Source organism: Anser brachyrhynchus (genome assembly GCF_964034855.1).
Source record: "Anser brachyrhynchus genome assembly, chromosome: 5".
In the NCBI taxonomy this organism is placed as follows: domain Eukaryota; kingdom Metazoa; phylum Chordata; class Aves; order Anseriformes; family Anatidae; genus Anser; species Anser brachyrhynchus.
In genome coordinates, this window is record NC_137699.1 from 1,756,227 (window position 1) to 1,780,060 (window position 23,834).

At 38.2% G+C, this 23,834-nt stretch overlaps 1 long non-coding RNA gene across 13 annotated transcripts in view; it reads right to left on the reverse strand.

Moving 5' to 3' along the window:
* LOC308195592 overlaps window positions 1-23,834 on the reverse strand; it is a 266,452-nt gene that overhangs the window by 68,977 nt on the left and 173,641 nt on the right. For 11 of the 13 annotated variants that reach the window (XR_013951644.1, XR_013951645.1, XR_013951646.1 and 8 more), the window contains 6 exons: window positions 18,817-18,886; window positions 18,207-18,312; window positions 9,313-9,592; window positions 8,560-8,611; window positions 6,737-6,824; window positions 5,864-6,030 (listed from right to left, as the gene is read on the reverse strand). This is a non-coding gene — a long non-coding RNA (uncharacterized lncRNA). The remainder of the gene's footprint in view (window positions 1-5,863; window positions 6,031-6,736; window positions 6,825-8,559; window positions 8,612-9,312; window positions 9,593-18,206; window positions 18,313-18,816; window positions 18,887-23,834) is intronic. The other 2 variants (XR_013951649.1, XR_013951650.1) reach the window with 2 other exon arrangements.

The window sequence follows — 23,834 nt, forward strand, 5'->3', positions numbered from 1 at the left end:
ATCAGACTGGCCTTTTCCTTCTAGAAGATGATGACTTTATGTCCAAGTCCTCGCAGTGATAAACTGTCACATTCATCTTCTCATACATGCATTTACTCCAGTAGGCCTGTGACCAGTAACGTTTTTGAACACCCAAATGGATTTATTTCTCTCTGCTTTCAAGTTATTATGAAAAGCACAGTAATTCCAAGCAGTACCGAAGCTTGGTATTCTTGGAGGACTGGCTATGTGTTGACATTTATAAATGTAGTAATAAATTAGCAGTAGTCAGTAATTTGCAAAGAACAAAATGAAATCAAGTGACTCCGCAAGCCACACAGGCTGTAATTGATCATCACTCTGTCTTTACGAAGGAGTAAAGATCACCAGTGGTCTCGTGCATCGTGTACCACAGAGCCACCCTGTGTGTAGAAGGCACCTTGAAGGCACCACTTGGCAAATGGAACAATGCAAAGGAAAATGCCTTGAACCCCTTCTTCCAGAGAATCCATGCTGGCACCAACCCCACATCAGCCTGCCAGGCTCAGCTCCCACTAGCATGCCTGTTACACTGTAGTCTTCTGTTGCACTAGGAGCCCCAGAAATAATGCAAACTACTTACAGCTGCTTGGATGGGGCATCCTGCTGAACAGATCTTGTTGTGCTAATAAATTCAACTACAAAGGCAGAACTTTTACACCATCAGTAACTTTTCTTGTATTTTCTGTCTTGAGGGAGCTGAATAGATGACCCAGCACATGTTTTCCACCTTTAATTTCTCTGTTTGTACCTCTCACTGGATATAGTAGGATCAAAACTAAACTTCTGTGGACCTCGAATATTTCTAATCCCAAACAGCACTACAAGGTCTCTGTCTTTTCTCTCTGTAAGGGTCACTGCAGAGAGGAGTTTTCTAAAATGTCCGGATCTAAGTTTCAGTGACAAAGGTCATGTATTTAGAGGCTTAAGAGCCAGTGGGTTCTGATAAGTAACAGCCCATCCAACTCTTTAACTTGCTTTAAAAGCACTTAGTGTTTTCGCCAGTCAGAACTTGTACAAAAATTTCTTTCTGTCCCAGCATTCTTAAAAGCCAAGTTCATTATAAGCCTCAGAGATTTTCTGTCAAAGGTGGATGTAAGCCACATACATTCATTCTTATTCTCACCTGTTCTCAGTTTAGAAAATTTCAAGGTTTTTGGCAGATGAGACTGTTAACTTTTCTTTGTCCTCCACTATCAATTATCAAGCTAATAGTTCACACAGAAAGATATCTAACCTTCAGGTTTTGAGTGCCCAGGTCTGGAGCTGGAGTCCCAGTGCACTGATTTATTTCTCTATTACAGATCAGATACTGCTGGTGTCATTTATTAATGAAGTCCATATGAATAATAGCTGCTTTCCTCGCCTTTTTTAAATTACAGACCTGACCCAGAACATCTCTTAGGATAAATATAAGAATTGAGAACTTATTTACTGGAAAAAGTAATGAAAAAGAGAGCGTTGGAGGCAATGCACCCTTACACAACATTTTCTTCTATTACTATACTTGAATCTAAGCTCAGCTCTAGGTCTGGTCATGTCAATTAGGCAAGCAATATGAAACTATGCTTTATTTTGAAACAAACGTTCTCCAGTCTTCTTTTACTTTGCACTGATTCCATGTTCCTCTTGCCTCACCTACTTCACAGCTAAATTTATTCTGCTTCTCATGAACTGTGCTGTTCTTTGTCATCTCATGGGATTCAGCTGAACCATAAGAATTGTTACATCAACAGAACTGCTAATAAATAAGGGAGCCTGTACATCAAATCAAGCACAAATCATCTCAGTAGTGCTAAAGAGATACAACAGTGGTATGACATTACCGAGAATGTCCCATGCCTTCTTCACTTAAATACAGACTAATTTGGGCTGAGTTTATGAATAGCTACAACTCCCACTTCCTACTGTGAGAAACTAAGTTGTGTTTTTGCAGTAGAAAACTAACCTTCTGTGTTCAAAGGTAGTTGTGTACTCATAACAAAGAGAAATGCTAAGTAGGTAAGTGGACAGTAAAAGGCCTCACTGTTCCAAAATAAGGTAGAAGACTGACAGGATGATCAGTGTGAGAACAGTAAAAAAACAAAGATCGCAAGTTCTCTAAACATAAGAAAGGAGAAAAAAAAAGGAAAAAGGAGAAATTAAAGGGTTGGTTGAAAAATTGTACATATATGGTATAGAGGAACGTCGAGTAGCTTGTGAACCTGTAGTACTCAGCCAATGAGGAAACAGGGGAGGTGATCAGATGTCGGGTAATAGGGAATAAAAGGTTATGGTATGTTTACTATAATGCGCTCCTAATTGGCAGGACGCCTGCCATTGCAATCGCGAATAAAATAGCTTCACAGAAGATCCTGTCTGAAGAAAATTATTGAGATTTTTCTCACACTACCATCAACAATTAGGTAACAGGTAACTTTAAAAAAAAAAAAAAGTTCTAAGATAAGACAAAACCATTAAACCTTTAACAAATTATCTTCATTAAAAGATACGCATCTAATAACCTCTACCCTCTTTATCTACATGAAAAGTAACATGCTTACTGCCTTGTATCAGCAGCACTGCCAGCAGCACCTATCTGTGAGCCACACAGCTTAAATCACTGGGTTTGCCACTGCAGGTCATTCATGAAAACAGCGACCTTTTGATAATTTGTTTATATATATACTGATATATATGCTGAGGAGGAAGTCCTTTCAAGAATGGAAGTACCAGCAAGAAGGTGCTTGATATTAGGTTTAATTTAAACAAGAAACAAGATTCAGTTCACTATCTATTCATAATTTTCCAATTTAGGGATTTGAGAGTGCCATCAGACCTATATTACGAGTACTGCGGAACATCTACTGACTGCTTAATTTCAGTGTATTGCACAGTACTACAACCTCCATCAATGCTGCCAAAGACTATTCAAACTGACATTTAAAATATAGTGTCACCATGTCATATCCCTTTACGTATTTTGATCTAAGCCAGAAGAGCCTCCTGCAGAGTGTCTTGCACAGTATTAGTCTCTAATACAAACTTTTCACTGAGAGATTTTTTGAATCATTATGAAACTACACTTCATGTAATAATGTATGGCTGCACTTACTATAAAGAAAAGTGTCATACAATCATGATAATTAGAAACCATCACAATACATTTCAATTAGAATTTAAGAACAGAAAATGCTAGTGTTTTTCACTAAGCAACCAAGATGCAGATTCTACAATTGGAAAATCTTCCAGAGCTCGGTATCTGGGTCATACAGATGCCAAGTTAGCCTTCTAAGTTGCAACACCAACAAAAAGCAGTTGAAAGGGATTCATATTTACAATTCTCACCATAGTGAATAAGAACAGGCACTGCAAGTTTTGTTTAAGCAGCTGTATTTGGGGCTGCAGTGCTACAGTGATAGCTATTTTTCTTTTTCTAAACTTTAAGTAATGCTCTGAAAAGACTAGCTAGGTAAGAATTTTGAATGCACTTTAAAAATGCATAAGGCAATATAATGGTTGTCAGCTACTTTGACAGCACAGAGACCAAAATGTTACTGAACAACTAGAGATATCAAACATTGAGACAGCAGATCGTAACTCCACTAGTTATCTGATCTAAGATCTTTCAAGAGGGACTATAATTTTATTGTCACTGGCAATTGTGGTGTGAAATGGATCTTTAGAGTCAAGTGGCTTTCTCATCTATTTCCTACTACAGTAAGAATTTACTTCAAGTGATGATAATCATCAAGTGACGACCAAGGCAGGAATTTAATTTTTAAGTCTGTGAATACTGAGGTGCAAACCAAAGATACAATAAAAAAATGCCTCAAGCCTTCTCAACACAGAGACTCACTGCGGACACATTTGTTCATGTGTGTTTATTAAATAAAATTCCTTCATTAGTTGCAATGATTACAAATACTGGATATCAATTTAGGGCCTAGAGTATCCTGCTCTTGGACCTAATCCCTTCATTATTGTGACAAACAAATTGAGAAGTATCACTGTGAACATCATGGTGCTGGTAGAGAGCCATTAAAAAAGGGCAATCTGTACCTCCACACAATACAAAAAAAGAACAAATACGTGTGATGAAAGGTGGTGTTACACACAGTCCACGATACACAATTCTACTTTGCAAAAGTAATGTCATAAGTCAATAAGCATTTTCTTTTTGCTTATTATCTACATGAAATCTCAAATTACTGATGTCATTCATAGATCTCAAGTTTTATACTATAGGCATACAGGAATACTTCTCATCAGGTAAGTTCTGAGAACCGGGCCATAATCTTAAGGCAACCTGGCCACTTCTGCAGCTTTACCAACAACTGCATTCATACAACAACAGGCATTTTATGTTGCACAGTTTTTTTCAGTGGATCGGTGATTTCTGAAATAACTGCTCTAATTCTTCTTGACATTAAAGATGAAAGCATCTTACTCAGCATTTTGACAAATCTTCTTCCATCAAACTAATATGGCATACGGTGAAAACTAGTACCAGTCCATTCAACCAGCATGAAAATGTACTCAAACTTCATTGAAGCTTTTGATGGTGGAACTTTACATTTTGTTATGCTGAGAATATTTGAGCTTTTATACTAAATATTTGATCACATAAGACATAAGATGATTAAAGCACTTCACTGGAAGTGTATTTTAGAAAAAGCTTTTCATCCAGTAATCGTTTATGACTGTCCATTTATGACTTTGTTCCTTCCAGAATTCCTTACACCCAGAGTACTTTCTCAATAATTTATTTCCATTTGTTTTTTCTGTTGAAGAGAGGACATGACCTTGACAGAAAATAAGTTTCTCAGGTATCCCATCAGAACGGTCTATTCCAAGTATGGTAAACACTATTTGTTCCCTGGTCTGATCCTGTTAAGAGTTTCATTACTATGTAATTCCTCCTTTCACTATTACTGTATACAGGAGATATTTTGGATTTTCTCAGTTAATAAACAGGATGTTCAAACAAGATGGAGTAGTTTGGTGACTGCAGGTCCTAAGGAACCTTTTGTGCAATACCACATTTCTTGGGTTGATCTGGAAGCAGATGAGGTGCATAGGACTTCTATCACACTGAAGGCTAGGGAGTGAGTAGTTCTGGGCCACTTGAGACTGTGGAACAGATACTTAGATCTTTAGGTCTCCTCTGCACCTTCTTTCTGTGGTCAGGTAACAGACTTTTAAGTCATTTTGAACTGTATGTTTGTATTCCTGAGCTAACACAAAGGGTTAAGAAGTAATAATGTCAACGTGCACTTGGGACGTCCAGATAAGCAAAGTTAATCCTTTTACCCACCTCTCTTCCACTCTCTGTTCATTAGGCTGCTGTTATTAATGTTTAAAACCCCAATATCCACTTCCAATTCTGTTGCCTTTTTTTAGATTAAATTATTTACAGATTCTCTTCACCAAGAGAAGTCCTCCCATTCTCTTGTTTCATCCATTTCAATAGCTGTGCACCGTAAATGATGACCAAGACTCATGCTTTGGTTTTTTAGCAGCAAGGAATAAAAACCTTGATAGTCCCATAGCTTTCCACTGGACAACTGGAGAAGTACGGGACTAATTATTGGAAGAATGTTAAAAATTAACAAAAGGAAACATTTAGAAATGACTTTGCGTATATAAAAAGGTGATCACAAGAACATACATTAAATGTATGCCTTAAAAAAATCCTGTATCAACAATTAAAGTTTTTGCAGTGTGAATAACATCCACAAGAAAATAGTTTACTAATTAATTTGAGTCTTTTAGAATCCATTCATGCAAGCTGATCTGTTCAGTGATGCAACATACTTGGATTTTAATCACCTGTATAAACAAAAAATGAGAATCACTCACTTACCTGTCCTTCATCTACTTTTTGTGTAATGACACCATCAGTTGACACATTTCTGGCATCTCAGCTGTGTCTGGAGCTTGGAGTACAGCAATAAGAAAGATGCCACTCCTCAGAGTAGTCTGCTGCTTGGACTACAGCCTCTTGTTGTGGCCCCTCACCCTCATGTGGTCCTACAGGGCAGAGAAGATGTGAGACACCCTCTGGTGACTCAGTGTGCTATGCTTGAACTTTAAAAAGTTGAAATCAGTCTTCAATGTGTGAAAATTGCTTTTATCATCAAAAACAAGGTAAAGGAAGACCTACCAAATAACAGATTCTAGTCACATCTCACAAAGTGTTTCTGAGTAAGGAAGAGCCTCAGAGAAAGTCTTTTATTTAGCTGTTGTACCGGTGGCTCAAAGGGATGAGGCAAGATTCAATCTAAGCCTGCCCTAAAACTGTCTCCCTGATTCCCTCAGGTCTACATCTTGTTAAATACTTGCACAGTTCACAGCCTGGCCGCAGCACTCTCACAAAACAGCAATACCTCCAATGTCAAGAAAATGTCCTAAAAAGGTCAAGAAACTGCCAAGCCCTGTATACAATTACCCATTTATCCTTATAAACACAATTTCCTGTTAATAGGTCGAGGTAGTTTTGTAGACATATCCATGCATATATCCTAAACTCAGGTTTCCTCCCTCACACACTTTAACTTATTCCAAATGTTGTAACATACAGACTGTGACATCAGGGCATGATGAGAAAGCAAAGAAAAGAGAGTACAGCTATACTGTAGGTAACTGCATAAAGTAACAGTCAGAAGCTTAAAAACACTTCAGTAAGAGTAATAAATGATTATTCTGAAGATGTAAATAACATTAGGTCAAGACGTACTAACACAAATCCATGTGCAGAGCTTAGTAATGAATAATACTCTTCCTTGCAGAAGGCATCTCCTGTGAGTCAGATGTATTTGCAAGCACTGGGAAAAAAAAAAAAAAAAAAGGATGAGAAATTGCACACCTGCTTACTTTGTGTGATCTCTCCCAAAAGGACTATCTCCTATTAATGGCTCATTTTTTTCTTCCATCACCAATTATTTAGAAATTTCAAAACTGTTAGTGAATGACAGTTTGAAAAATATTACTTTGATAACACTAAATAATTTATTTCAACCTTTTCAATGAAAACTAACCTTTCAGCAAGTGATCTGCTTATTTGATTGTGATCCAGTTAGCTGTTAAACTGCATATTCTAGATGTAATCTATTACAACTGGATACTTAGTAAATTTCTTGTGTCCTTTTTCTATATAGGCCAGGTTTCAAGGACAGCTTATCTATCTCATGATTAAAATATGCTACACCTAACTAATTTGAATCCTATGACAGTCTGCAGAAAACAAGGACACACAAATCAGAGGATCCTTGCAACAGCTCAGGTTTGAGGGACTTAAACTTGAACCGAAAGGGAGTATTCCCACAGGGATCGTCTTATTAATCTGTTATTTAACAGATTTGAAATTAAACATTTCAAGGCACTTTTACAAAACGTAGTATTCAGATATAACAGTAGGGAAACAAACAAACAAACAAAAACCTGCTTGTTTTGTTTTGCTTAAAAAAAAATCACAGAGACAATTCTGATAATGAGAGTCAGTTAACTCTCAAAGTGCTCACTAGCATTCAGTTGCCTTTAAGCAGAGTGTTTCCCCTTCCTATTCAGTTACTTTAGTTACTCAGAGGTAGAGCTCACTTCTCTGGATACAGAATGCTGTCTGAATAGGGGCTACCATCAACTTCTTGCAAGTGCTGCCAGATCAGCCTTAGTAAAAAAAACTGTAGAAACATACTATAAGTGATTCTCCCTTATATTAACAGTTTGCGACAACAGCAAACGGTTTGTTTACATTTTCCTTTACAAATGGGATAATCACACAGAAAGAAAACAGGAATTGCCTTTTTCTTACAGAAAATCTTTGACAGCTGGCCAAGTTAGCCATTTATCCCAGCCTTGTGCCTTAACAACATCACTACCTTTATTCAGTGGCAAATATGGCTTATGTTAGAAGTAAAGCTTGGTTCTACAGTAGAGAAATATATAGAAAAGTGGAAAACTTGTAAAGGTGAATGATTCTCTCCTTATTTTCATCAATCAGAACAAATCCATACCCCTATTTTGTTAAACTATCACCTACCCATTATCATTTTAACAGCCTCTTCGAAGATACTGTTCTATTCTCGAACAGATTAGTTCCTTTCCTTTACTGTACATTCAACAAACTTTCCCTTACTTATTACCTAAGTAAAGATTTCAACTCAGATCTCAACTCAGTAAGATAATTAAAACCTTTCACAGCATAAGATTTATGCAAGATAAGCATGATAAAAAGAAAAAATATATTCAGGCAGTAGATGGTTTGGGTTTTTTTATCTAAATACCTTTCAATTTAAGAAAAAGATGTTTTAACGTGTGGCAAAGATATACATTTTACCCCTTCATAATGTTTCACATACATGCTCTTCTGCACAGAGAAATCCTGAAAGTTTCCTGTGCATAATTTTAAAATATAAAATATTTATAAAGAAATACATGCAACAGAAAGGCCTCTGTGTTATGGAAAGAATTTGAAGTGCAGTTGAAGAATACAGACTCAGGTGCTCCTGCAAATTCTCACTGTACATATACATGACACGTGTCAAGTGGAAGTCTACTCACCATCCTGTGTGTAACATGTGACACAAAGATAGGCCCAATGACTCAGGTGAAACTAAGAAAATGAACAAAGTAAGGCTTCAGTAAGGCAAAACACATACAAGGATACACCACCTCGGTAAGCATCTAAACAGAACACAAAAACTCTGCCAGGATAAGCAGGAAAAAATAGGAGAGAAAATCTCTACAGTAAATTCAAAACAAGTCTATAGGTGCAGATTTCACACAATTTTCTGGGACCAACTCATTACAAACAATTCAGTCATGAAATTCAGATTTGGCTTTCATTGTGTGAGCTCAAATACAGCATTCAGGCCTTTTCCAGTGATATTGCAGAACCTTGCACAATATCATAGCTAACTGAAACAATGAGTCATATAGCATGCATATAACTTTTAGGATAATAACAAGATAGAATTAGTTTGCCCGCCAAGTGGCTACCAAAGACAACTCTTCAACAATGTATACGATTTGGCAGCTCATCCAATACTCATCACAATTTGAATCCATCACAGCCAGCCACGAAAGCTACTTCACATGCAGCTACATGAAAGTGCAAAGTGAAGTGAGAACAAACATAGGTTTCTGCTCCTCTGTCTGGCTGAAGTACCTAAACAGGGACAAAATGACTTCACAGGCTACCATTCAGATTGTTAGTGAAACTGGACAGCTCATGCAACTAACTTAGAGGGGAAAGGCCCTACACAAAAGGTCAGTAGTAGCAATGAAAAGACGCTTTGCCTCAGCCATACCTACCACTGAACAGCTACTTCCTCTACCCTGCTCTGCTGGTTGTGCACACATGGAGTTGTTTTTTCTCAATTTTGTAGAATATGGCTGCTCTGACATTTCAGTCCCATCTGCTTCAAGGGCAGCAAACTCAGGTTGATGCTGTGTGCTTTGGAAAAGCTCAATTCTGTATGGGATGACCAATACAGAAATCATATACAGGGTTGGACCTTCTGATCTCATGTAGATGATTGTGAAAAACAGTTATTGATGTGATGTAAACAATTATTCAAACTGCTTGAGTTACCTGTTGGTAGAGAAGGTTAATTCAGCTTAAACACTTCTCTAAGCATAACCTGAGCCTAAATAGTACAATAATATAAATTGAAAACAACAATCACAGTAGCCACACTTCAGGAAACACTGTTTTATTCCCAGCCCACAATAGCAAAAGCTTCCCATTATTTGGAACAAGTAAACAAATGAACATCAGTGGATCTTAACCTGTTTTAATTCTCACCATGTTAGATTTGATGACTCAGCAAAGTTTAGCATTTTAAATGCTTCTATATGAATGTAATACAGATGACAGTTCAGTAAACTCACTGCATTACAAAAACTTAAAAACTGAATGCATCAATACTCATGTTTCTGATCCAAGATTTAGTGCTCCATTGCTGAGGAAAAGCAACAGGTATTTGGTTGTACGAAGAGCACAATTTTATGATATCAGGACTGTGAGAACACAAGGAAAATCCTCCCCAACATTCCAGCTGGCCCTCTGGCTGCAGCGGCCAAACTCCGTGGAAGACATCATGAAAATACTTGGGTAAAATTCACCAAGGTCACCTCAATAGGAATACATCAGTAAATCTCAGATTACTTTACAAGACAGTTATCATTCATGCTTCCAGCAAGAGAAACTGCCCTAAGAGCTAGTTTCCAAGCAGTACGAATCATTGCAGCAAGTCAAAGGAAAAAATCAGAATTAAACTTGCATCCTCTTCAATTGTGCTTAAAGTACTTGTCCAAGACTCTACACAGCCCTAACACAGAGCTCGTTGAAATAAACTGCAAAATCTCACGAACAGTGAGATTCTTTGCAGTAAATCTTATACACAGATCCTGAAAAAGCACTCCTTGAATCAAGCAGCAAACAAGAGTAGAGCTAATGCCAGAAATAAAGCTCTCTATTCTGACAGAGAATCCTAAAATCCATTTGATGACTGTCAACTACCTATCTAAAAGGTTCATCCCCTGTAAATGCTAAAACTCAAGCATTTGAGAAACACCAGCTATGAGCCTCTTGGAGAAAAGTTATTTAGTTAAAGCAAATGTAAACCAGTGAAACATTTCTGATTTTACCACACATCTGTTCACATTGCCACCTGAGTACAGTCTCTGGTCTCTGTTGACTTCCATCTTACAAGATCCTGGGTGCATTACATTCCTGCTGAAGTCTGAGAGTGTTGAGAGAGGGTTTCTCTCCCAAGAACGTGTTCTAATATGATTGGCAAAAGCTGTGTATACCCTCTAAATAATAAAGGATGCATGTACACTAGTCTATTAGCATTATTTTCCCAACAATATGCACTAGTGATTTAATTATAACCATAAAAAAAAGGAACTGGAGATGATAATTCTCATTTCTTAGCTCACTACCTTGCCTTACAATGTTTCCTTCCACATTCAATCAAATAACCTAAACGTTTAACCAAGCAACACCCAGAGCTATGATTTGGAAACTGCTAGCATAAGTGATTTTAGACTATGAATTGCAGCAAATGACTTTCGTCCCTTAAACGCTCTTGTTCAAAAAAATGAAATTACAAACAAGTGACACAGATGTTTCCTTTCTCCTTGTTTTCTATTAGAAAACAACCAGCTTAAAAGAGAAAATATCAATACTACATTACCTGCTTGACAAGAATGCCACAAAGAACAGATGTGATTCAAATCCTGAAAACGCCACGACTTGCAGAACACATGCTTCATTCCATTTTGGGTTCAGTTATCAGTGACCCTCCATCCATCATCTATCATCATCGTCATTGTTGATGACTGTTTGTGAATGTCACTCCAACATGTGCTAACTCACAAAACTGAGGGTACTCAGTCTGGTTGGAATGGAGCTAATTTTCTTCATAGCAGCCCATATGGTGTGTTTTGGATTTGTTACTAAACTAGTGCTGGTAGCACACCAGTATTTTGTTTATCTGTAAGCAGTACTTGCACAGCATCAAGGCTTTCTCTTTTTCCCAACCTCCCCCCTCCATGAGTAGGCCAGAGGCAGGCAAGAAGCTGGAAAGGAATACAACCAGGACAGCTGACCCAAACTGATTGACGGGATACTCTGTGACACACAAGGTCATGCTCAGCAATAAAAAGTGAGGAAAGGGGGCTTGGGGGGGGCAGACATTGCTCAGAGACTGGCCAGGCCTTCTAGTCTACTTTGTAGGAGATGGTGAGCCATAGCCTTTGCATCACTGGTTTTGAATTTCTGTATTTCTTCCTATTTTCTTTATTTATTAAACTGTTTTTATGTCAAACCACAAGTTTTCTGTTTTGGGGGTAGGGAGGAGGAGGGGGACAGTGAGTGAGCGTCTGTGGGGTTCTTAGCTGCTGGCTGGGATCAACCCACCTAATGAGATAAAAAGGATTCACATCTCCCAGATGGAGCTTCCCATACCATATCAGTCTCCTGTAGCTCCTGCTTTTGCAGGACCCCTTTCTGCCAATGCTTAAGCTCTCTCTTTTCCTTCTCTGAGCAGTTTGGAATACTGAGACATTCTGATACCTAGGAAACAATCGAGTCTCAGAGCTGTATTAGGAACAGCATTGCCTTAGGTGAGATTGTAAAATAAACAAGATCCAAAGTTCTCTTTAAACCTTTCAGAGATATTTAAATATATATTTAAAATGACAACTATGGGCAAGCAAGTTGGCATTGTTCCTTCTTGAGTGTGTTAATGTGAGATTCACTGAGGGGCAGCAGATAGCTTAATGAAACACAAACAGACTACAACCAATTTTCAGGTCTGCAATCCTTTTTCACACTGTCGTTCCTCGTATGACCACTCTACCCAAAGGAACTGTTCGCACAAGGCTTTAAGGAAGATGTTGCAGTGGTGCTAAGAAACAGCATGATTTTCAGTTTAACCTTTTCAGAATGCCTCTGTAGTTTTCCAAGGTGTTAGTCCAAGATTTTCTCTTTCTACTAAGAAAACTGTATCATTTTACTGTGTAGGTTTTACTAGCTCAAGCTAGACATACCGCATCATTTCCTGAACCTAAAGACAATTTCAGAAATAATTATTTACTTGTCCATGTTTTTAAATGACCAGCAGTAGTCAAGGATTTCATTATCTAGTTTGTCATTTGAACACTGTAACATTTAATTGCTGAGGAAAGTAGTAAGTCAAATCTGCCACCAAGAGAATGCCACAGAAATCAAGGTCTCAAAGCTAGTGACACTAAGCTAGTTAAAATGCTGCTGTTGCTCACCACTGGAAAAGGTATTGCTCAAATTTTTAGTAGATCAGATTTTTTACAGATATTTAAAATCAGTTATTCATACATTGAAATACAAATTGCAGCATGTAACTGTTGCTGCCAGGTTACAATAATCTTCTCAAAAGCCCTCACTGCAGATTACAAATATTTGTTCCAAATTTGAAGAACCAGCTATTTATCAGCAATGGACATTGTAAGCTGCAGTTCAGCTTTTTCGCTCCTGGAATTCCTTAAAAGGTTTGCAAATATTTGTGACTTGTTGATTTTTTCTTATTCAGCGCCAAAAAAGCTCTGAATGCTCTGCAGATAAAATAAACACAGGCATTCCCATGTGAGCTTATAACTTAAATGTGGAGCAATAAATGAGAAGATCACAGAAAATATTAGTATTCCTATTGCATTAGCACTAAGGTCAAAATAATGGGCCCCACGTATTGACTAAAGTGTCTTTGAAGTAGACAACGTATTTTGCAGTACTAGGAAATGTACTATGCAAGACAAGAAGTACCTAAGGGAGTTCAATGATGAGAAAGAGAGAAAGGGACAATAGTTTATCACACATTTTGGTTAACCAAATTCAAAATTTGTCCCACCTCTCTTTTATTTTAGTTCAGTTTACCATTCTTTGAAAAATTGATCAAAAACACCAAATGCAGAAAGCTCTCAAAAACACTCATAAGCCCAAAATTACATTTTTCATTACATTCTACTTAATTTCCTCTGATTTAAACCAAAAATTTTGAACATACCTCTAAGGAAAAAAAAATAAGTCACATGCCCCAAAGTTTATTTATCCTTCTGAAACAAAACAGACTGCACTCTTAGACTTCGTCTTCATTTTTCTGTGAACATTTTATTGCAAAATTATAGAAAGTGGACAGTTCTTTCCTGAAGCAGATCAGTTATTACTTTTCTCAGAGCAAATCTATGACTTCATCTTCATGCCAGTGGTGCCCTCAACAACGCCACATTGTCCGTTGCTTTATAGACATCAGGTATGTTTCACAGCTGGATGATTTCATACCTCAGAGAAGCACTCAACTAGGCAAAAGATTTCACTTATGGTCCAGATTGTCACAGGTGTTCAGGGTGATTAAAAAATATACTGGACCCAACAGTTAACACCTAATACCCATAGAAAGCAACCCACACAGAACATTCCAGTAATATTACTAGGACTGACTAATCTAAGTAACATGATAATAATTTTTCTATTTGTGTTTTTTCTAAAACAGAAATAATAATTCTTCCATTTTCTCAATTTCAATTTGATTTATGTATTTACACAGTAACCTCTTCTGGGTAAAGACTGTGTGTATCAAATCTGTGTGCAGTCACTGATATAATTATTCTTGATCCAACTGTGTTCAAGCATGACTGTAAAGCAAATACATAAAAAAGGAAACTATCAGTTTTGCCACCAAAAAAAAAAAAATTAAATCCCACACATCTGTTCACAAATCTTGCAGAAAGGTAGTTTCATTTATAATAAATTAATGCCAGCTATTGAATTCTTTTCATTCAAATATGTTCAAAAAATGCTTAATATATACTGCTGTTAATTGGTTAAATGCAATGATATTCACATCAACAGGTAGCATGCATTAACTGCTGTGGCTTTTCAGATTCATACAGGGATGGCAATATTAGCCTTCAAGATTTTGGTGTGTATTCTTCAGGGTTTAAACTAATCCTCTTGCTCATCAAAGTATATGGCTGGTTTATCTGTTTACTCCCCTTGAAGTAAATCGGTCAATACTGCAACTGCCAACAACTCCAAAAGAACTAACAGGTGGTATTCTAAGAAAATCAGAACAAAGATATGCCAACTTCTGTATTGAACTACCGCAACATTCAGGAACATCTGTATGAATATCAACAAATATTAACCTCAGTAACCTAAATTACTACAAAACATGTTTGTTTGTTTTGTTTTCCAACTTAAACAGAACTGGAGACTTATTATTCCAGATAACATATTGATCAAATCTGTCCAAAATGCTACAACCTCATACGCAATTTACGGATGCTACAACTATCTGCTAAGAACAGTTACAAATGGGACTTCGGTCATCCAGACCAAGGTATACTGGTCATTCAGCAACTGAAATAGCTGAGTGTTTGTTGAAACTCACTGTTAAACTGGTAATCCTAGTAAGTATGGGCCTATACCCTGCTATTCCGGATACTGACAAACAGCATCACAGCCTCTCAGTTCTACAATGTGTTTTCTTTCCAAAGATATTTTCAGCTGGCTATCACTTCTACTGAAAAATGTAATTAAAAAGTCACTTTGCGAGTAGTTCAAAAATAGCTTGAAGAGACTTGTAAGCTTTTGTTTCACCTTCTTTCAGGTGAAATAATCTGACAAAATCTTATTCTTGGTTATCAAAAAATTAAACATCCAATGACTTCTGATAGGTCTATGACTGCAAATGTCATTAACTTCAGCAATTCACATGCATACTGCACTACATTGCTACTCTGTAAAGGATATTATAATCATTTTCATCTCAAGAACAATTTTGAAGGAGTATTTCTGTAATTTGAGTGCCAATCTTAAACCCACTTTTAATCTTAGTAACCTTCCCTATACCTCATTTACTCACAATTTCCTTCTAATCCGCTTCTGAACTCACAACTGATTATTAACAAAAAAGACTAGTAGTTTTTTATTTATTTGTTTTTATGCTGCTCATATCACTGTAGGTGTATTTATCAATTAGTAACACAGAAAGAATAAGACTTCTCTTAAGTAGAGAAGCAGAAGTTAACACCAATTGTAAAATAAAATAAAATAAAATAAAATAAAATAAAATAAAATAAAATAAAGTAAAATAAAATAAAGTAAAATAAATATATATAAATATATGTATATAGAACATTCAGATAATTCCCTACAGGTAGAGAGGAGAGTACGAGGAACATCACAAGATGCAGTAGTAGAACTAGAATAAGTATTCAACATAATTCTTAAACCAGTAAAACAAATCCAAGTGCCAATCCTCAGAAATGCAGTGCACTGCTACAGGAGTCTTATAACTGCATAGACAGAGCCTATGCAAGACTGTCTAAAGGATTCAGAGACATTTTTTTTACTGTATACAACTGCAGAAATTAGTAACGTACACATTTGTATTCAAGTTCAAATAAATCAATAAAAGTTATGGACTGAAATACTTCATCCTACCAAGACTTCTGTCCAGAATGCCTTCCGTCTGTGAAAACCAGTCTCCAAGGAATAGCTCTTAGAATTCATTCTAATGAGAGTTCCAAGCAAGAAAATGTCTTCTGGCTTTTTGTACAGTCCACTTCCAAAAAATACAATTCTATAGTACAGAATCTTGGCATAGCAAAACTAACAGCAGCATGGATTGTCCCAGGGCTGTAATTTACTCTTGACACTAAAGAAAGTAACTAAAATACTGTAGATAAATAATATTTTGTGTAATAAAATGAAATATAATAAACTATATCAAGGTTTCCACCACCATTAAATTTACTATAGTGGTGGATAATAAGACATCAAAAAGAAACAGATGCTAAAACCTAACCTGGAACACAACAAAAGATCCGACTCTATGTATTGTATGTGTGGGAACAAAAATGTTGTTTTTGCACGGAGTTACATTGTTTAAAGGTAAGGAATGCGGTATTGAAATATGCTTGCAGTGACAAGAAAGCTTAGCAGATGGCCTTGTAAAATGCAGACAACCAGACTCCTTAGAACAATTAGGCGAAAATCACAGTGTCAAGTCAGGTAAGTCAAGAAACATTACCACTTCAAATGGTAGAAAAGGCAAAAGAAATTTGAAAGATAACAAGCCGGCAACTGAAGACCATGTATTGTCTATGAAGAATCGGATAGGTTGTAAACCTGGATTACCCAGTCAATGGGGAAACAGGGGAGGGTCCCAGTCATCGAGAAGGAAAGTATATAAACTGTACTATGTGACTAGTAGATGCGCTCCTGCTTGTGGGACGCCCGCCATTGCAATCGCAAATAAAATTGTTACTTCACTGAGATCCTCGCCTGAGCCTATGTTATTGGCTATGGAGTGTTTCTCACATATGTAATACAAGAGCATGTATACCATACGAAAACATCTCCAGGCAACATAAAAGCCACATGATTGAGCGCTCAGATAAAAAGATATAATTGTTGTATTGCTGCACTCAAAACCCTGTCTTGCCTGCACGCTTATGACAGAACAATACTTCATTGCACTATCACATACAATTCACGATATATAATTCAAAATCATCAGTAGGTTACCTTGCAAAGTGGTGATATTATAATTTGCGTAACTACCAACTATTTTCCTGTTTCTATACTGTAATAACTATCATTCTATACTGTAATAATCAAATTGGTCTCAATATCTACTGTGCATTTAAAAACTATATAAAATGCACTTCTGTTTTATTTTGAAGGACTCTCGTTGTCACCAAACCAGTAGAAAAGCCACAAATACAGATAGAAGAGCTTGATAGTGGCATATTACAGTAATTGGATTCATCTTCTGTCACTGTCTGTTCAATATCTGAGAGGTAAAAAGCACATTCATCCCAAACAAATACCTCTTGCTGTGGCTTTCTAACAATGTGTAAGAGTTTCTATAGGTCACATAGCTGAGAGAGCTGACTTCTTCAAACTTAGAGCAAGCAAGGAAGATTTCCTTTGATGTATTAAATAATCAGGTCATATCAAACCAATTACCACAGAATTTAAAATGGAACATTGTATTCCTGCTTCACAATTATCTTTCAAAGCATATTGCCTTTCTTTGTGAACCTTACTTTTCTACTGGATTTTTAATGGTCTTTATATTCTGAACAACAGTATTGCAAACTGCTAAATATAAAAAATACTAAAACAATTGAAATAGCATTGGAAAGCTCCTTCAAGTTTGTAAAAACATAAATTTTGCTGTTTTCTGCATCCTACTGTAACCTCCAGAAGCAGTTACGTATTTCCCACACACTCATTTATTAGGTAAAAGTATGTCATTCTCAGAAAAGGAATAGTGTTCTTTCACAGACGGTTTGTCAAAGACAAGGATATATAAGCATCAACATAATGGGGGCTGGGTGGGGTAGGAAAGAGAGAGGTGGAAGAAATCTCCTGAACAGAGAGAATAATGAAAATAAACAGGAAGTAGTTACATCTCCTAAGCAGTGTAAGCATAGTATTCATGCCATCCAGAAACAATATATTATTCAACTATTACTACTGTTAATAGTAGTAGCAGTGTTCTTCAACCAACAAAGTCCAATCCCAAATCACTATTTCTGCCCTAATTATGTGTTTATTCCTTGATGAGAAAAAAAAATTAGTCATAAGAGTACCTAAGTACAGGCTTCATTTCAAGTGCTTAAGAATACAGTTCATTTTAAATTTTGCTTACCTTCTACTGAATAAATGTTTTAAAGCCAAAAATTATTTGCCTACTAGAAATCAGCATTTCTCTCTTTCTTGGGGGAATTGTAGGTACAATAAATGGTGAAGAAAACCTGAAAATCAAAGAGGAGAAAAAAATGAGAGTTGGATCCAAATGAAACCTCTGATGAGACATTTTTGACGTTCAATTCCAAGCTTCATTTTTGAGCTTTTTAGAGAGAGAAATATATCTGACATAAAAGCTCAAATGTGGATCTGAACTTGCCAAGAACTGGATTTGATGGTCTACAGCTATGGTTTTGTGCCGTTTCTCACAATTTTACATTTGGACACTTGAAGGGCAACAAACACATAGACTTGCATTGTCCATATGGTTCTGCTCTGTCCCTGTTCTAATTTTCTCTGTTCTTGTGTCTTTTTCTGTTTCGTTCCTCTTGTTCATCTCTGATCCTTACCTCCACATTTTGCTAGATACTTTCTTCACTCTGGTGGTTCCTTAAATACCCTACCTGTGGTCTTACATCTGAGCCCAGCAGTTAAGGTTAATAGCAATAAAATTATTAATGGCATCAAAACATGAATTTTTCAAAGGACAATACCTATCTCATTCTTATTACCTTAAGAATGTCCTGTCCTTTTTGAACTTTTGATTCAGGATGTGTAAATAATTATACATTTAGTTCACAGCTGGAAGAAAAAAAATGGCAGAGTTGAAAGATCATTTACCTAAAAAACTACTAAAAGATTGGGTTAATTTGTGCACATGGAAGACAGCATAGATAACTACCTACTACCTGTGTGATTATCTCTGGGCAGAAATAAGCTCAACCATAATTTCATCAATGCAAACAACTTCCTTCCTGCATGTTAAAATCACATGAACGGTAATACTAAAGCAACAATTAATCTAAGAGAGGTGTGGCACAGAATTACATCTTGGATAAAATTGTGACCTCAGACCTCAAGTTCAGCTCCTGTTCTGATATACTGGCAGTACTTTATACAGTGCTCATCCTGTTTTTGCTACACTATTCAGCTAGGCGAATAGATTCACTCTGTTTATTTCACTATTCTCTTTGGCATCGTAAAAAATATTTAAAGAAATCCAAACACTTTATGCACCATAAAACCACTGAATAAACTCAAAAGATTACTCTGGGAGAGAAGGGTTTTATATTGGGAGAAAAAGTGAAGGGCTTCTTGATATAGGCAGCGTTTAGAGCGTGAGGGGGGGTGGACATGGAATAGGATTTAGAAGCAAAACGTGACTCCAGCTTCTCTGTCTGCCAACTTCAATAGAATCATAGAATCATAGAATCATAGAATATCCTGAGTTGGAAGGGACCCTTAAGGATCATCAAGTCCAACTCTTGATACTGCACAGGTCTACCCAAAAGTTCAGACCATGTGACTAAGTGCACAGTCCAATCTCTTCTTAAATTCAGACAGGCTCGGTGCAGTGACCACTTCCCTGGGGAGCCTGTTCCAGTGTGCAACCACCCTCTCTGTGAAGAACCCTCTCCTGATGTCGAGCCTAAATTTCCCCTGCCTCAGCTTAACCCCGTTCCCGCGGGTCCTGTCACTGGTGTTAATGGAGAAAAGGTCTCCTGCCTCTCGACACCCCCTTACGAGGAAGTTGTAGACTGTGATGAGGTCTCTCCTCAGCCTCCTCTTCTCCAGGCTGAACAGGCCCAGTGACCTCAGCCGTTCCTCGTATGTCTTCCCCTCCAGGCCTTTCACCATCTTCGTAGCCCTCCTCTGTACACTCTCCAACAGTTTAATGTCCTTTTTGTACTGTGGTGCCCAGAACTGCACACAGTACTCGAGGTGAGGCCGCACCAGCGCAGAGTAGAGCGGGACAATCACCTCCCTTGACCTACTAGCGATGCCGTGCTTGATGCACCCCAGGACACGGTTGGCCCTCCTGGCCGCCAGGGCACACTGCTGGCTCATATTCAACTTGCTGTCTACCACGACCCCCAGATCCCTCTCTTCTAGGCTGCTCTCCAGCGTCTCATCGCCCAGTCTGTATGTGCAGCCAGGGTTTCCCCGTCCCAGGTGCAGGACCCGGCACTTGCTCTTATTGAACTTCATGCGGTTGGTGATCGCCCAGCTCTCCAACCTATCCAGATCCCTCTGCAAGGCCTTTCCACCCTCAATCGAGTCCACAACTCCTCCAAGTTTGGTGTCATCAGCAAACTTGCTCAAAATACCTTCTATTCCTACATCCAGATCGTTTATAAAAATATTGAAAAGTACCGGCCCTAAAATGGAGCCTTGAGGGACCCCACTGGTGACCGCCCGCCAGCCTGACGCAGCCCCATTTACCATAACCCTTTGGGCCCTGCCCGTTAGCCAATTGCTCACCCATCGTATGATGTTTTTATTTAGCTGTATGGTGGACATTTTGTCCAGTAGGATCCTATGGGAAACCGTGTCAAAAGCCTTGCTGAAGTCCAAAAAAATCACATCAGCTGGTTTCCCTTGGTCCATCATACGGGTGATCTTATCATAAAAGGAAATCAGGTTAGTTAGGCAGGACCTGCCCTTCACAAACCCATGCTGGCTGGGACCAATGACTGCTTTGTCCCCCAGGTGAGCCTCAATAAGTTCGAGAACCATCTTCTCCATGATTTTACCAGGCACTGACGTGAGACTGACAGGCCTGTAATTGCTAGGGTCTTCTTTCTGACCCTTCTTGTAAATCGGCACAACATTTGCCAGCTTCCAGTCTACCGGGACCTCTCCAAATTCCCAGGATCGTTGAAAAATAATTGAGAGAGGTTCCGCGATGACGTCCGCCAGCTCTTTCAGCACCCGGGGATGAATCCCATCCGGACCCATGGACTTGTAGGGATCCAGGTGGAGTAGCAAATCCCGCACACGTTCAGGGTCGGTTGGGAGTTTGTCATCCCCACCGTCCCGGTCCTCTAGCTCAGGGCACCCTGGGTCCCGAAGCCCATCATTGGCATTGAAGACAGAGGCAAAGAAGGCGTTAAGCGTCTCTGCTTTGCCTATGTCATTGTCTGTGAGGAGACCTTCCCTATCAAGGAGCGGCCCTATGTATTCTTTAGTTCTCCTTTTTCCATTCACATATCTGAAAAAGCCCTTTTTATTTTCTCTCACAGACACAGCCAGCTTCAACTCTAGGTGTGCTTTGGCCACACGAATTTTCTGCCTACAAGCACGAACAGCATCCCTGTATTCTTTCCATGACACCTGGCCCTCCTTCCAGTAGCGAAACACCCTCTGTTTCCACCTAATCTCCATTAGAATGTTCCTGGTCAGCCACGCCGGCTTCCTGCCCCGCCTGCCTGACTTGCGATATTTAGAAATTGCTTGATCTTGTGCTTCTAGGAGGCATCGTTTAAAGAATGACCAGCACTGGTGGACATCGAGGCCTTCAAGAGCAGTTTCCCAGGGGACCTTGCTGACTAGTTCCCTGAGCAGCCTGAAGTCCGCTTTCCCCATATCTAGGGATGAGGTTTTGGTGGCACTTTTCCTTCTGTCACCGTAAATTTTGAACTCAACCACTTCATGGTCGCTTTGACCAAGGTGGCCACCAATCACCACATCTCCCACCAGACCCTCTCTGTTTTCTAGCAACAGGTCTAGGAGGGCACCTTTCCTAGTTGGCTCCGTTAGCACCTGCACCAAGAAGTTATCATCTAGGTGCTTCATGAACCTCCTGGACTTGCTCGTGTCAGCCGTGTGGCACTCCCAGTTAACGTCTGGCAAGTTGAAGTCCCCCATAAGGACAAGGGGAGTTAATCTTGAGGCCTCTCTTAGTTCTGTAAAGAATAATTTATCGGCGCTATCGTCCTGGCCAGGACGTCCTGGCCATAGCTTTCCCTGTAGCTTTGGGATTTTGCTAGTAGTTGAAATCACTATTTATTTGCTTTTTTGTTGTTGTTTCTTGTGTGTGGGTATAAAAGAAGTAACAATCACAAGTGTCTGACGAAGCCTTATCTTTTCACCCTAAGTATTAATACACTTTGTAATTCAACACACACATAGAAAAGAAGATACAAAATTTTTACAGAGACAGATTGGTACAGGAAATGTTTTAGATCTGTTTTTCCCCATTTTCCTATATTTGGATTTATTTATTTATTTATTTATTTCTCTGGAAGCATCTACACCTTTTCTGGTATTCTCTGCAGACTGTTCAGAAGTGAAAGTGTACTGTCCAAGATGATACAATTCAGTTGATAATTTGGCGTCTGAGTTGATAATAACATCTGAGAAATCAATGAACACTTAATAATTAGCATTAGGAAATAAGGCAATTTTATTCCAAAAATTATCATGTATTCAAACTACAATTCACACTACAGTTTATATATGAGATAGCCCATCCTGTTTAATGTAGTTCATTAGCAGATTGCACCTTTCCCCTTTATTTTTTTCATCAGCTTGCTGCTACATCACAGCTCTGCTAACTTCTCCCTTTATACAAATGAGCAGATTCTCAAATTTGGTAAGACCTCCTTCAATCTAGCAGCTGCTTTGTAGAAAGTGGTTTCCTCTGGAGAAAGCCCTCTATAAAGACAGCTGTAATGGAGACTCATAGTAAACAAACTGTGCAGCATTGAGGGGTTCTATCTCTGAAATCACAATCTGTCCAGTAAAGCCACGTATCCCAAGAAATCCCTATAAGGAAGCCTCCACATAAGCTGACTTCTAACTTTGTCCCTAGCGTAATTTATAGACTGGATGCTCATGTGTTTTGCTTACAATACCTCCTCATTTAGTGCCTACAAAAGAACATAAATGAATTATTAGGGTCTGTTGTCCAGCATACATATCTATGCTGCACACACAGCTGCAGTGAGTACAAACATCTGCATAAAGGAGATATATCCTGTAAGGTTAATAATCAGAGAAAATTCTACTGTCATGACAGTAAATGCTCTATATATTTTAATTGGAAACCCAACGCAGGTGACTGCCTTCTAGTATTTTGATATTTTTCTATGCCCTAATGAAAACCTTAAAAAATGCATCCAGGAAAATAACCTGTTTAAAAATATGCCCTTAAAATACACAGTATGCCTGGCAGAAGGCACATCTCCTACAATGAAAGTTGAAGATCCTCAAGATTCTAGTTCTGCTGATGATCCTGTGTCCAGCCTCTTCAATCTTTCATCACCAGAACCAGCTTGTTAACACACATATACTATGCATATTAACCACATATAGATCTTCTGGGTATAAACTCCAACAGAGAAAACAGAGAGCATTTCAAAGGTTCAGATACTTTATTTAGAAAGTACACCAACAGAGGGAAGTGATGATTTGGAGAAGGTAACTAGTCACAGCTGGAGGCAGCAAGTATCAAGTCCTGAAGTGGCTAACAAGACGTTGAAGGACAGAAGAGAAGCAGGAAATTGATGGATGTGCTACAGCTAAGATGAAAAAATACATTTCTGGGCACACAATACTTTGTTGTCAAACATACATAGGGGAGCTAAATACTCAGGGACTTTCCCATAAATTAGTTAAATAGACAACCACTTATTCAGAGTGAATCAGAAGTTAGCATATCTCCTGTAAAATGACAATAGCAGGAACAGTTTTCTGCTGTATGTCTGAAGAGCTAGAAGTGTTGCATGGAGCTCAGAGGAGATCCTGA